Genomic DNA, 14,890 nt, shown 5'->3' on the forward strand with positions numbered 1-14,890 from the left:
CGTGAGTGCTATAAAACCATGGATCCTCTGCCTAGCCGTCGGCTGTCACCCCTTGTCGCAAACTGATCGCTGTTTTGCACATCGTAGGTAACTGACTTCTACGGCTAGCTGTTAGCATCATTCTGCGCATACCTTGGGAGAATGAGACAGCTCTGCGCAGTGCACCGCCCAACTGTGGAGTCAAGTGACTGGACGGACACCAGCTGTCAAGCTTCCTGGAGACGGCACTTCTATCGCTGGAGTGATATAAAACCATTGACCCTCTGCCTAGCCTTCGGCTGTAACCCCTTGTGAAAAACTGATCGCTGTTTTGCACACCGTAGGTAACTGACTTCTGCGGCTAGCTGATAGCATCAATCTGCGCAAATCTTCAAAAACGAGTCAGCTCTGCGAAGTGCACCGCCCAACTGTGGAGTCAAGTGACTGGACGGACCATCACTGTCAAGCTTCCTGGAGGCGGCACTGCTATCGTTGGAGTGCTATAAAACCATGGATCCTCTGCCTAGCCGTCGGTGGTAACCCCTTGTCACAAACTGATCGCTGATTTGCACATCGTAGGTAACTGACTTCTGCGGCTAGGTGATAGCATCATTCTGCGCATAACTGTGGAGACCGAGACAGCTTTGCGCAGTGCACCGCCCAACTGTGGAGTCAAGTGACCGGACGGACCATCACTGTTTAGCTTCCTGGAGACGGCACTGCTATCGCTGGAGTGATATAAAACCATGGACCGTCAGCCTAGCCGTCGGCTGTAACCCCTTGTCGCAAACTGATCGCTGTGTTCCACATCGTAGGTAACTGACTTCTGCGTCTAGCTGATAGCATCATTCTGCGCATATCTTGGGATAACGAGACAGCTCTGCGCAGTGCACCGCCCAACTGTGGAGTCAAGCGACTGGACGGACCATCACTGTAAAGCTTCCTGGAGACGGCACTGCTATCTCTGGAGTGCTCTAAAACCATGGATCCTCTGACTAGCCGTCAGCTGTAACCCCTTGTCGCAAACTGATCACTGTTTTGCACATCGTAGGTTACTGACTTCTGCGGCTAGCTGATAGCATCATTCTGCGCATATCTTGGGAGAACGAGACAGCTCTGCGCAGTGCACCGCCCAACTGTGGAGTCAAGTGACTGGACGCACCATCACTGTCAAGCTTCCTTGAGACGGCACTGCTTTCGCTGGAGTGCTATAAAACCATGGATCATCTGCCGAGCCGACGGCTGTAACCCCTTGTGGGAATCTGATCGCTGTTTTGCACATCGTAGGTAACTGACCTCTGCGGCTAGCTGATAGCATCATTCTGCGCATATCGTGGGAGAACGAGACAGCTCTGCGCAGTGCACCACCCAACTGTGGAGTGAAGTGACTGGACGGACTATCACTGTCAAGCTTCCTGGAGAAGGCACTGCTATCTCTGGAGTACTATAAAACCATGGATCCACTGCCTAGCCGTCGGCAAAAACCCCTTGTGAAAAACTGATCGCTGTTTTGCACACCGTAGGTAACTGACTTCTGCGGCTAGCTGATAGCATCAATCTGCGCAAATCTTCAAAAACGAGTCAGCTCTGCGAAGTGCACCGCCCAACTGTGGAGTCAAGTGACTGGACGGACCATCACTGTCAAGCTTCCTGGAGGCGGCACTGCTATCGTTGGAGTGCTATAAAACCATGGATCCTCTGCATAGCCGTCGGTGGTAACCCCTTGTCACAAACTGATCGCTGTTTTGCACATCGTAGGTAACTGACTTCTGCGGCTAGCTGATAGCATCATTCTGCGCATACCTTGGGAGAACGAGACAGCTCTGCGCAGTGCACCGCACAATTGCGGAGTCAAGTGACTGGACGGACCATCACTGTCAAGCTTCCTGGAGACGGCACTGCTATCTCTGGAGTGCTATAAAACCATGGATCCACTGCCTAGCCGTCGGCAAAAACCCCTTGTCGCAAACTGATCGCTGTTTTGCACATCGTAGGTAACTGACTTCTACGGCTAGCTGTTAGCATCATTCTGCGCATACCTTGGGAGAACGAGACAGCTCTGCGCAGTGCACCGCACAATTGCGGAGTCAAGTGACTGGACGGACCATCACTGTCAAGCTTCCTGGAGACGGCACTGCTATCTCTGGAGTGCTATAAAACCATGGATCCACTGCCTAGCCGTCGGCAAAAACCCCTTGTCGCAAACTGATCGCTGTTTTGCACATCGTAGGTAACTGACTTCTACGGCTAGCTGTTAGCATCATTCTGCGCATACCTTGGGAGAATGAGACAGCTCTGCGCAGTGCACCGCCCAACTGTGGAGTCAAGTGACTGGACGGACACCAGCTGTCAAGCTTCCTGGAGACGGCACTTCTATCGCTGGAGTGATATAAAACCATGGACCCTCTGCCTAGCCGTCGTCTGTAACCCCTTGTCGCAAACTGATGCTGTGTTGCACATCGTAGGTAACGGACTTCTGCGGATAGCTGATAGCATCATTCTGCGCATATCTTGGGAGAACGAGACAGCTCTGCGCAGTGCACCGCCCAACTCTGGAGTCAAGTGACTGGATGGACCATCACTATTAAGCTTCCTGGAGACGGCACTGCTATCTCTGGAGTGCTATAAAACCATGGATACTCTGCCTAGCCGTCAGCAGTAACGCCTTGTCGCAAACTGATCACGGTTTTGCACATCGTAGGTTACTGACTTCTGCGGCTAGCTGATAGCATCATTCTGCGCATATCTTGGGAGAACGAGACAGCTCTGCGCAGTGCACCGCCCAACCGTGGAGTCAAGTGACTGGACGGACCATCACTGTCAAGCTTCCTGGAGGCGGCACTGCTATCGTTGGAGTGCTATAAAACCATGGATCCTCTGCCTAGCCGTCGGTGTTAACTCCTTGTCACAAACTGATCGCTGTTTTGCACATCGTAGGTAACTGACTTCTGCGGCTAGCTGATAGCATCATTCTGCGCATACCTTGGGAGAACGAGACAGCTCTGCGCAGTGCACCGCACAATTGCGGAGTCAAGCGACTGGACGGACCATCACTGTCAAGCTTCCTGGAGACGGCACTGCTATCGCTGGAGTGCTATAAAACCATGGATCCTCTGCCTAGCCTTCGGCTGTAACCCCTTGTGAAAAACTGATCGCTGTTTTGCACACCGTAGGTAACTGACTTCTGCGGCTAGCTGATAGCATCAATCTGCGCAAATCTTCAAAAACGAGTCAGCTCTGCGAAGTGCCCCGCCCAACTGTGGAGTCAAGTGACTGGACGGACCATCACTGTCAAGCTTCCTGGAGACGGCACTGCTATCTCTGGAGTGCTATAAAACCATGGATCCACTGCCTAGCCGTCGGCAAAAACCCCTTGTCGCAAACTGATCGCTGTTTTGCACATCGTAGGTAACTGACTTCTACGGCTAGCTGTTAGCATCATTCTGCGCATACCTTGGGAGAATGAGACAGCTCTGCGCAGTGCACCGCCCAACTGTGGAATCAAGTGACTGGACGGACACCAGCTGTCAAGCTTCCTGGAGACGGCACTTCTATCGCTGGAGTGATATAAAACCATGGACCCTCTGCCTAGCCGTCGTCTGTAACCCCTTGTCGCAAACTGATGCTGTGTTGCACATCGTAGGTAACGGACTTCTGCGGATAGCTGATAGCATCATTCTGCGCATATCTTGGGAGAACGAGACAGCTCTGCGCAGTGCACCGCCCAACTCTGGAGTGAAGTGACTGGATGGACCATCACTATTAAGCTTCCTGGAGACGGCACTTCTATCGCTGGAGTGATATAAAAGCATGGACCCTCTGCCTAGCCTTCGGCTGTAACCCCTTGTGAAAAACTGATCGCTGTTTTGCACACCGTAGGTAACTGACTTCTGCGGCTAGCTGATAGCATCAATCTGCGCAAATCTTCAAAAACGAGTCAGCTCTGCGAAGTGCACCGCCCAACTGTGGTGTCAAGTGACTGGACGGACCATCACTGTCAAGCTTCCTGGAGGCGGCACTGCTATCGTTGGGGTGCTATAAAACCATGGATCCTCTGCCTAGCCGTCGGTGGTAACCCCTTGTCACAAACTGATCGCTGTTTTGCACATCGTAGGTAACTGACTTCTGCGGCTAGCTGATAGCATCATTCTGCGCATACCTTGGGAGAACGAGACAGCTCTGCGCAGTGCACCGCACAATTGCGGAGTCAAGTGACTGGACGGACTATCACTGTCAAGCTTCCTGGAGAAGGCACTGCTATCTCTGGAGTACTATAAAACCATGGATCCACTGCCTAGCCGTCGGCAAAAACCCCTTGTCGCAAACTGATCGCTGTTTTGCACATCGTAGGTAACTGACTTCTACGGCTAGCTGTTAGCATCATTCTGCGCATACCTTGGGAGAATGAGACAGCTCTGCGCAGTGCACCGCCCAACTGTGGAGTCAAGTGATTGGACGGACACCAGCTGTCAAGCTTCCTGGAGACGGCACTTCTATAGCTGGAGTGATAGAAAACCATGGACCCTCTGCCTAGCCGTCGTCTGTAACCCCTTGTCGCAAACTGATGCTGTGTTGCACATCGTAGGTAACGGACTTCTGCGGATAGCTGATAGCATCATTCTGCGCATATCTTGGGAGAACGAGACAGCTCTGCGCAGTGCACCGCCCAACTCTGGAGTCAAGTGACTGGATGGACCATCACTATTAAGCTTCCTGGAGACGGCAGTGCTATCTCTGGAGTGCTATAAAACCATGGATACTCTGCCTAGCCGTCAGCAGTAACCCCTTGTCGCAAACTGATCACGGTTTTGCACATCGTAGGTTACTGACTTCTGCGGCTAGCTGATAGCATCATTCTGCGCATATCTTGGGAGAACGAGACAGCTCTGCGCAGTGCACCGCCCAACTGTGGAGTCAAGTGACTGGACGGACCATCACTGTCAAGCTTCCTGGAGGCGGCACTGCTATCGTTGGAGTGCTATAAAACCATGGATCCTCTGCCTAGCCGTCGGTGGTAACCCCTTGTCACAAACTGATCGCTGTTTTGCACATCGTAGGTAACTGACTTCTGCGGCTAGCTGATAGCATCATTCTGCGCATACCTTGGGAGAACGAGACAGCTCTGCGCAGTGCACCGCGCAATTGCGGAGTCAAGTGACTGGACGGACCATCACTGTCAAGCTTCCTGGAGACGGCACTGCTATCGCTGGAGTGCTATAAAACCATGGATCCTCTGCCTAGCCTTCGGCTGTAACCCCTTGTGAAAAACTGATCGCTGTTTTGCACACCGTAGGTAACTGACTTCTGCGGCTAGCTGATAGCATCAATCTGCGCAAATCTTTAAAAACGAGTCAGCTCTGCGAAGTGCACCGCCCAACTGTGGAGTCAAATGACTGGACGGACCATCACTGTCAAGCTTCCTGGAGGCGGCACTGCTATCGTTGGAGTGCTATAAAACCATGGATCCTCTGCCTAGCCGTCGGTGGTAACCCCTTGTCACAAACTGATCGCTGTTTTGCACATCGTAGGTAACTGACTTCTGCGGCTAGCTGATAGCATCATTCTGCGCATACCTTGGGAGAACGAGACAGCTCTGCGCAGTGCACCGCACAATTGCGGAGTCAAGTGACTGGACGGACCATCACTGTCAAGCTTCCTGGAGACGGCACTGCTATCTCTGGAGTGCTATAAAACCATGGATCCACTGCCTAGCCGTCGGCAAAAACCCCTTGTCGCAAACTGATCGCTGTTTTGCACATCGTAGGTAACTGACTTCTACGGCTAGCTGTTAGCATCATTCTGCGCATACCTTGGGAGAATGAGACAGCTCTGCGCAGTGCACCGCCCAACTGTGGAGTCAAGTGACTGGACGGACACCAGCTGTCAAGCTTCCTGGAGACGGCACTTCTTTCGCTGGAGTGATATAAAACCATGGACCCTCTGCCTAGCCGTCGTCTGTAACCCCTTGTCGCAAACTGATGCTGTGTTGCACATCGTAGGTAACGGACTTCTGCGGATAGCTGATAGCATCATTCTGCGCATATCTTGGGAGAACGAGACAGCTCTGCGCAGTGCACCGCCCAACTCTGGAGTCAAGTGACTGGATGGACCATCACTATTAAGCTTCCTGGAGACGGCACTGCTATCTCTGGAGTGCTATAAAACCATGGATACTCTGCCTAGCCGTCAGCAGTAACCCCTTGTCGCAAACTGATCACGGTTTTGCACATCGTAGGTTACTGACTTCTGCGGCTAGCTGATAGCATCATTCTGCGCATATCTTGGGAGAACGAGACAGCTCTGCGCAGTGCACCGCCCAACTGTGGAGTCAAGTGACTGGACGGATCATCACTGTCAAGCTTCCTGGAGGCGGCACTGCTATCGTTGGAGTGCTATAAAACCATGGATCCTCTGCCTAGCCGTCGGTGGTAACCCCTTGTCACAAACTGATCGCTGTTTTGCACATCGTAGGTAACTGACTTCTGCGGCTAGCTGATAGCATCATTCTGCGCATACCTTGGGAGAACGAGACAGCTCTGCGCAGTGCACCGCACAATTGCGGAGTCAAGTGACTGGACGGACCATCACTGTCAAGCTTCCTGGAGACGGCACTGCTATCGCTGGAGTGCTATAAAACCATGGATCCTCTGCCTAGCCTTCGGCTGTAACCCCTTGTGAAAAACTGATCGCTGTTTTGCACACCGTAGGTAACTGACTTCTGCGGCTAGCTGATAGCATCAATCTGCGAAAATCTTCAAAAACGAGTCAGCTCTGCGAAGTGCACCGCCCAACTGTGGAGTCAAGTGACTGGACGGACCATCACTGTCAAGCTTCCTGGAGGCGGCACTGCTATCGTTGGAGTGCTATAAAACCATGGATCCTCTGCCTAGCCGTCAGTGGTAACCCCTTGTCACAAACTGATCGCTGTTTTGCACATCGTAGGTAACTGACTTCTGCGGCTAGCTGATAGCATCATTCTGCGCATACCTTGGGAGAACGAGACAGCTCTGCGCAGTGCACCGCACAATTGCGGAGTCAAGTGACTGGACGGACCATCACTGTCAAGCTTCCTGGAGACGGCACTGCTATCTCTGGAGTGCTATAAAACCATGGATCCACTGCCTAGCCGTCGGCAAAAACCCCTTGTCGCAAACTGATCGCTGTTTTGCACATCGTAGGTAACTGACTTCTACGGCAAGCTGTTAGCATCATTCTGCGCATACCTTGGGAGAATGAGACAGCTCTGCGCAGTGCACCGCCCAACTGTGGAGTCAAGTGACTGGACGGACACCAGCTGTCAAGCTTCCTAGAGACGGCACTTCTATCGCTGGAGTGATATAAAACCATGGACCCTCTGCCTAGCCGTCGTCTGTAACCCCTTGTCGCAAACTGATGCTGTGTTGCACATCGTAGGTAACGGACTTCTGCGGATAGCTGATAGCATCATTCTGCGCATATCTTGGGAGAACGAGACAGCTCTGCGCAGTGCACCGCCCAACTCTGGAGTCAAGTGACTGGATGGACCATCACTATTAAGCTTCCTGGAGACGGCACTGCTATCTCTGGAGTGCTATAAAACCATGGATACTCTGCCTAGCCGTCAGCAGTAACCCCTTGTCGCAAACTGATCACGATTTTGCACATCGTAGGTTACTGACTTCTGCGGCTAGCTGATAGCATCATTCTGCGCATATCTTGGGAGAACGAGACAGCTCTGCGCAGTGCACCGCCCAACTGTGGAGTCAAGTGACTGGACGGACCATCACTGTCAAGCTTCCTGGAGGCGGCACTGCTATCGTTGGAGTGCTATAAAACCATGGATCCTCTGCCTAGCCGTCGGTGGTAACCCCTTGTCACAAACTGATCGCTGTTTTGCACATCGTAGGTAACTGACTTCTGCGGCTAGCTGATAGCATCATTCTGCGCATACCTTGGGAGAACGAGACAGCTCTGCGCAGTGCACCGCACAATTGCGGAGTCAAGTGACTGGACGGACCATCACTGTCAAGCTTCCTGGAGACGGCACTGCTATCGCTGGAGTGCTATAAAACCATGGATCCTCTGCCTAGCCTTCGGCTGTAACCCCTTGTGAAAAACTGATCGCTGTTTTGCACACCGTAGGTAACTGACTTCTGCGGCTAGCTGATAGCATCAATCTGCGAAAATCTTCAAAAACGAGTCAGCTCTGCGAAGTGCACCGCCCAACTGTGGAGTCAAGTGACTGGACGGACCATCACTGTCAAGCTTCCTGGAGGCGGCACTGCTATCGTTGGAGTGCTATAAAACCATGGATCCTCTGCCTAGCCGTCGGTGGTAACCCCTTGTCACAAACTGATCGCTGTTTTGCACATCGTAGGTAACTGACTTCTGCGGCTAGCTGATAGCATCATTCTGCGCATACCTTGGGAGAACGAGACAGCTCTGCGCAGTGCACCGCACAATTGCGGAGTCAAGTGACTGGACGGACCATCACTGTCAAGCTTCCTGGAGACGGCACTGCTATCTCTGGAGTGCTATAAAACCATGGATCCACTGCCTGGCCGTCGGCAAAAACCCCTTGTCGCAAACTGATCGCTGTTTTGCACATCGTAGGTAACTGACTTCTACGGCAAGCTGTTAGCATCATTCTGCGCATACCTTGGGAGAATGAGACAGCTCTGCGCAGTGCACCGCCCAACTGTGGAGTCAAGTGACTGGACGGACACCAGCTGTCAAGCTTCCTAGAGACGGCACTTCTATCGCTGGAGTGATATAAAACCATGGACCCTCTACCTAGCCGTCGTCTGTAACCCCTTGTCGCAAACTGATGCTGTGTTGCACATCGTAGGTAACGGACTTCTGCGGATAGCTGATAGCATCATTCTGCGCATATCTTGGGAGAACGAGACAGCTCTGCGCAGTGCACCGCCCAACTCTGGAGTCAAGTGACTGGATGGACCATCACTATTAAGCTTCCTGGAGACGGCACTGCTATCTCTGGAGTGCTATAAAACCATGGATACTCTGCCTAGCCGTCAGCAGTAACCCCTTGTCGCAAACTGATCACGGTTTTGCACATCGTAGGTTACTGACTTCTGCGGCTAGCTGATAGCATCATTCTGCGCATATCTTGGGAGAACGAGACAGCTCTGCGCAGGGCACCGCCCAACTGTGGAGTCAAGTGACTGGACGGACCATCACTGTCAAGCTTCCTGGAGACGGCACTGCTATCGCTTGAGTGCTATAAAACCATGGATCCTCTGCCTAGCCGTCGGCTGTCACCCCTTGTCGCAAACTGATCGCTGTTTTGCACATCGTAGGTAACTGACTTCTACGGCTAGCTGTTAGCATCATTCTGCGCATACCTTGGGAGAATGAGACAGCTCTGCGCAGTGCACCGCCCAACTGTGGAGTCAAGTGACTGGACGGACACCAGCTGTCAAGCTTCCTGGAGACGGCACTTCTATCGCTGGAGTGATATAAAACCATGGACCCTCTGCCTAGCCTTCGGCTGTAACCCCTTGTGAAAAACTGATCGCTGTTTTGCACACCGTAGGTAACTGACTTCTGCGGCTAGCTGATAGCATCAATCTGCGCAAATCTTCAAAAACGAGTCAGCTCTGCGAAGTGCACAGCCCAACTGTGGAGTCAAGTGACTGGACGGACCATCACTGTCAAGCTTCCTGGAGGCGGCACTGCTATCGTTGGAGTGCTATAAAACCATGGATCCTCTGCCTAGCCGTCGGTGGTAACCCCTTGTCACAAACTGATCGCTGTTTTGCACATCGTAGGTAACTGACTTCTGCGGCTAGCTGATAGCATCATTCTGCGCATACCTTGGGAGAACGAGACAGCTCTGCGCAGTGCACCGCACAATTGCGGAGTCAAGTGACTGGACGGACCATCACTGTCAAGCTTCCTGGAGACGGCACTGCTATCTCTGGAGTGCTATAAAACCATGGATCCACTGCCTAGCCGTCGGCAAAAACCCCTTGTCGCAAACTGATCGCTGTTTTGCACATCGTAGGTAACTGACTTCTACGGCTAGCTGTTAGCATCATTCTGCGCATACCTTGGGAGAATGAGACAGCTCTGCGCAGTGCACCGCCCAACTGTGGAGTCAAGTGACTGGACGGACACCAGCTGTCAAGCTTCCTAGAGACGGCACTTCTATCGCTGGAGTGATATAAAACCATGGACCCTCTGCCTAGCCGTCGTCTGTAACCCCTTGTCGCAAACTGATGCTGTGTTGCACATCGTAGGTAACGGACTTCTGCGGATAGCTGATAGCATCATTCTGCGCATATCTTGGGAGAACGAGACAGCTCTGCGCAGTGCACCGCCCAACTCTGGAGTCAAGTGACTGGATGGACCATCACTATTAAGCTTCCTGGAGACGGCACTGCTATCTCTGGAGTGCTATAAAACCATGGATACTCTGCCTAGCCGTCAGCAGTAACCCCTTGTCGCAAACTGATCACGATTTTGCACATCGTAGGTTACTGACTTCTGCGGCTAGCTGATAGCATCATTCTGCGCATATCTTGGGAGAACGAGACAGCTCTGCGCAGTGCACCGCCCAACTGTGGAGTCAAGTGACTGGACGGACCATCACTGTCAAGCTTCCTGGAGGCGGCACTGCTATCGTTGGAGTGCTATAAAACCATGGATCCTCTGCCTAGCCGTCGGTGGTAACCCCTTGTCACAAACTGATCGCTGTTTTGCACATCGTAGGTAACTGACTTCTGCGGCTAGCTGATAGCATCATTCTGCGCATACCTTGGGAGAACGAGACAGCTCTGCGCAGTGCACCGCACAATTGCGGAGTCAAGTGACTGGACGGACCATCACTGTCAAGCTTCCTGGAGACGGCACTGCTATCGCTGGAGTGCTATAAAACCATGGATCCTCTGCCTAGCCTTCGGCTGTAACCCCTTGTGAAAAACTGATCGCTGTTTTGCACACCGTAGGTAACTGACTTCTGCGGCTAGCTGATAGCATCAATCTGCGAAAATCTTCAAAAACGAGTCAGCTCTGCGAAGTGCACCGCCCAACTGTGGAGTCAAGTGACTGGACGGACCATCACTGTCAAGCTTCCTGGAGGCGGCACTGCTATCGTTGGAGTGCTATAAAACCATGGATCCTCTGCCTAGCCGTCGGTGGTAACCCCTTGTCACAAACTGATCGCTGTTTTGCACATCGTAGGTAACTGACTTCTGCGGCTAGCTGATAGCATCATTCTGCGCATACCTTGGGAGAACGAGACAGCTCTGCGCAGTGCACCGCACAATTGCGGAGTCAAGTGACTGGACGGACCATCACTGTCAAGCTTCCTGGAGACGGCACTGCTATCTCTGGAGTGCTATAAAACCATGGATCCACTGCCTGGCCGTCGGCAAAAACCCCTTGTCGCAAACTGATCGCTGTTTTGCACATCGTAGGTAACTGACTTCTACGGCAAGCTGTTAGCATCATTCTGCGCATACCTTGGGAGAATGAGACAGCTCTGCGCAGTGCACCGCCCAACTGTGGAGTCAAGTGACTGGACGGACACCAGCTGTCAAGCTTCCTAGAGACGGCACTTCTATCGCTGGAGTGATATAAAACCATGGACCCTCTGCCTAGCCGTCGTCTGTAACCCCTTGTCGCAAACTGATGCTGTGTTGCACATCGTAGGTAACGGACTTCTGCGGATAGCTGATAGCATCATTCTGCGCATATCTTGGGAGAACGAGACAGCTCTGCGCAGTGCACCGCCCAACTCTGGAGTCAAGTGACTGGATGGACCATCACTATTAAGCTTCCTGGAGACGGCACTGCTATCTCTGGAGTGCTATAAAACCATGGATACTCTGCCTAGCCGTCAGCAGTAACCCGTTGTCGCAAACTGATCACGGTTTTGCACATCGTAGGTTACTGACTTCTGCGGCTAGCTGATAGCATCATTCTGCGCATATCTTGGGAGAACGAGACAGCTCTGCGCAGGGCACCGCCCAACTGTGGAGTCAAGTGACTGGACGGACCATCACTGTCAAGCTTCCTGGAGACGGCACTGCTATCGCTTGAGTGCTATAAAACCATGGATCCTCTGCCTAGCCGTCGGCTGTCACCCCTTGTCGCAAACTGATCGCTGTTTTGCACATCGTAGGTAACTGACTTCTACGGCTAGCTGTTAGCATCATTCTGCGCATACCTTGGGAGAATGAGACAGCTCTGCGCAGTGCACCGCCCAACTGTGGAGTCAAGTGACTGGACGGACACCAGCTGTCAAGCTTCCTGGAGACGGCACTTCTATCGCTGGAGTGATATAAAACCATGGACCCTCTGCCTAGCCTTCGGCTGTAACCCCTTGTGAAAAACTGATCGCTGTTTTGCACACCGTAGGTAACTGACTTCTGCGGCTAGCTGATAGCATCAATCTGCGCAAATCTTCAAAAACGAGTCAGCTCTGCGAAGTGCACAGCCCAACTGTGGAGTCAAGTGACTGGACGGACCATCACTGTCAAGCTTCCTGGAGGCGGCACTGCTATCGTTGGAGTGCTATAAAACCATGGATCCTCTGCCTAGCCGTCGGTGGTAACCCCTTGTCACAAACTGATCGCTGTTTTGCACATCGTAGGTAACTGACTTCTGCGGCTAGCTGATAGCATCATTCTGCGCATACCTTGGGAGAACGAGACAGCTCTGCGCAGTGCACCGCACAATTGCGGAGTCAAGTGACTGGACGGACCATCACTGTCAAGCTTCCTGGAGACGGCACTGCTATCTCTGGAGTGCTATAAAACCATGGATCCACTGCCTAGCCGTCGGCAAAAACCCCTTGTCGCAAACTGATCGCTGTTTTGCACATCGTAGGTAACTGACTTCTGCGGCTAGCTGATAGCATCATTCTGCGCATACCTTGGGAGAACGAGACAGCTCTGCGCAGTGCACCGCACAATTGCGGAGTCAAGTGACTGGACGGACCATCACTGTCAAGCTTCCTGGAGACGGCACTGCTATCTCTGGAGTGCTATAAAACCATGGACCCTCTGCCTAGCCGTCGTCTGTAACCCCTTGTCGCAAACTGATGCTGTGTTGCACATCGTAGGTAACGGACTTCTGCGGATAGCTGATAGCATCATTCTGCGCATATCTTGGGAGAACGAGACAGCTCTGCGCAGTGCACCGCCCAACTCTGGAGTCAAGTGACTGGATGGACCATCACTATTAAGCTTCCTGGAGACGGCACTGCTATCTCTGGAGTGCTATAAAACCATGGATACTCTGCCTAGCCGTCAGCAGTAACCCCTTGTCGCAAACTGATCACGGTTTTGCACATCGTAGGTTACTGACTTCTGCGGCTAGCTGATGGCATCATTCTGCGCATATCTTGGGGGAACGAGACAGCTCTGCGCAGTGCACCGCCCAACTGTGGAATCAAGTGACTGGACGGACCATCACTGTCAAGCTTCCTGGAGGCGGCACTGCTATCGTTGGAGTGCTATAAAACCATGGATCCTCTGCCTAGCCGTCGGTGGTAACCCCTTGTCACAAACTGATCGCTGTTTTACACATCGTAGGTTACTGACTTCTGCGGCTAGCTGATAGCATCATTCTGCGCATACCTTGGGAGAACGAGACAGCTCTGCGCAGTGCACCGCACAATTGCGGAGTCAAGTGACTGGACGGACCATCACTGTCAAGCTTCCTGGAGACGGCACTGCTATCGCTGGAGTGCTATAAAACCATGGATCCTCTGCCTAGCCTTCGGCTGTAACCCCTTGTGAAAAACTGATCGCTGTTTTGCACACCGTAGGTAACTGACTTCTGCGGCTAGCTGATAGCATCAATCTGCGCAAATCTTCAAAAACGAGTCAGCTCTGCGAAGTGCACCGCCCAACTGTGGAGTCAAGTGACTGGACGGACCATCACTGTCAAGCTTCCTGGAGGCGGCACTGCTATCGTTGGAGTGCTATAAAACCATGGATCCTCTGCCTAGCCGTCGGTGGTAACCCCTTGTCACAAACTGATCGCTGTTTTGCACATCGTAGGTAACTGACTTCTGCGGCTAGCTGATAGCATCATTCTGCGCATACCTTGGGAGAACGAGACAGCTCTGCGCAGTGCACCGCACAATTGCGGAGTCAAGTGACTGGACGGACCATCACTGTCAAGCTTCCTGGAGACGGCACTGCTATCTCTGGAGTGCTATAAAACCATGGATCCACTGCCTAGCCGTCGGCAAAAACCCCTTGTCGCAAACTGATCGCTGTTTTGCAAATCGTAGGTAACTGACTTCTACGGCTAGCTTTTAGCATCATTCTGCGCATACCTTGGGAGAATGAGACAGCTCTGCGCAGTGCACCGCCCAACTGTGGAGTCAAGTGACTGGACGGACACCAGCTGTCAAGCTTCCTGGAGACGGCACTTCTATCGCTGGAGTGATATAAAACCATGGACCCTCTGCCTAGCCGTCGTCTGTAACCCCTTGTCGCAAACTGATGCTGTGTTGCACATCGTAGGTAACGGACTTCTGCGGATAGCTGATAGCATCATTCTGCGCATATCTTGGGAGAACGAGACAGCTCTGCGCAGTGCACCGCCCAACTCTGGAGTCAAGTGACTGGATGGACCATCACTATTAAGCTTCCTGGAGACGGCACTGCTATCTCTGGAGTGCTATAAAACCATGGATACTCTGCCTAGCCGTCAGCAGTAACCCCTTGTCGCAAACTGATCACGGTTTTGCACATCGTAGGTTACTGACTTCTGCGGCTAGCTGATAGCATCATTCTGCGCATATCTTGGGAGAACGAGACAGCTCTGCGCAGTGCACCGCCCAACTGTGGAGTCAAGTGACTGGACGGACCATCACTGTCAAGCTTCCTGGAGGCGGCACTGCTATCGTTGGAGTGCTATAAATCCATGGATCCTCTGCCTAGCCGTCGGT

This window comes from Amblyomma americanum, chromosome 2, assembly GCF_052857255.1.
Source record: "Amblyomma americanum isolate KBUSLIRL-KWMA chromosome 2, ASM5285725v1, whole genome shotgun sequence".
Lineage (NCBI taxonomy): Eukaryota > Metazoa > Arthropoda > Arachnida > Ixodida > Ixodidae > Amblyomma > Amblyomma americanum.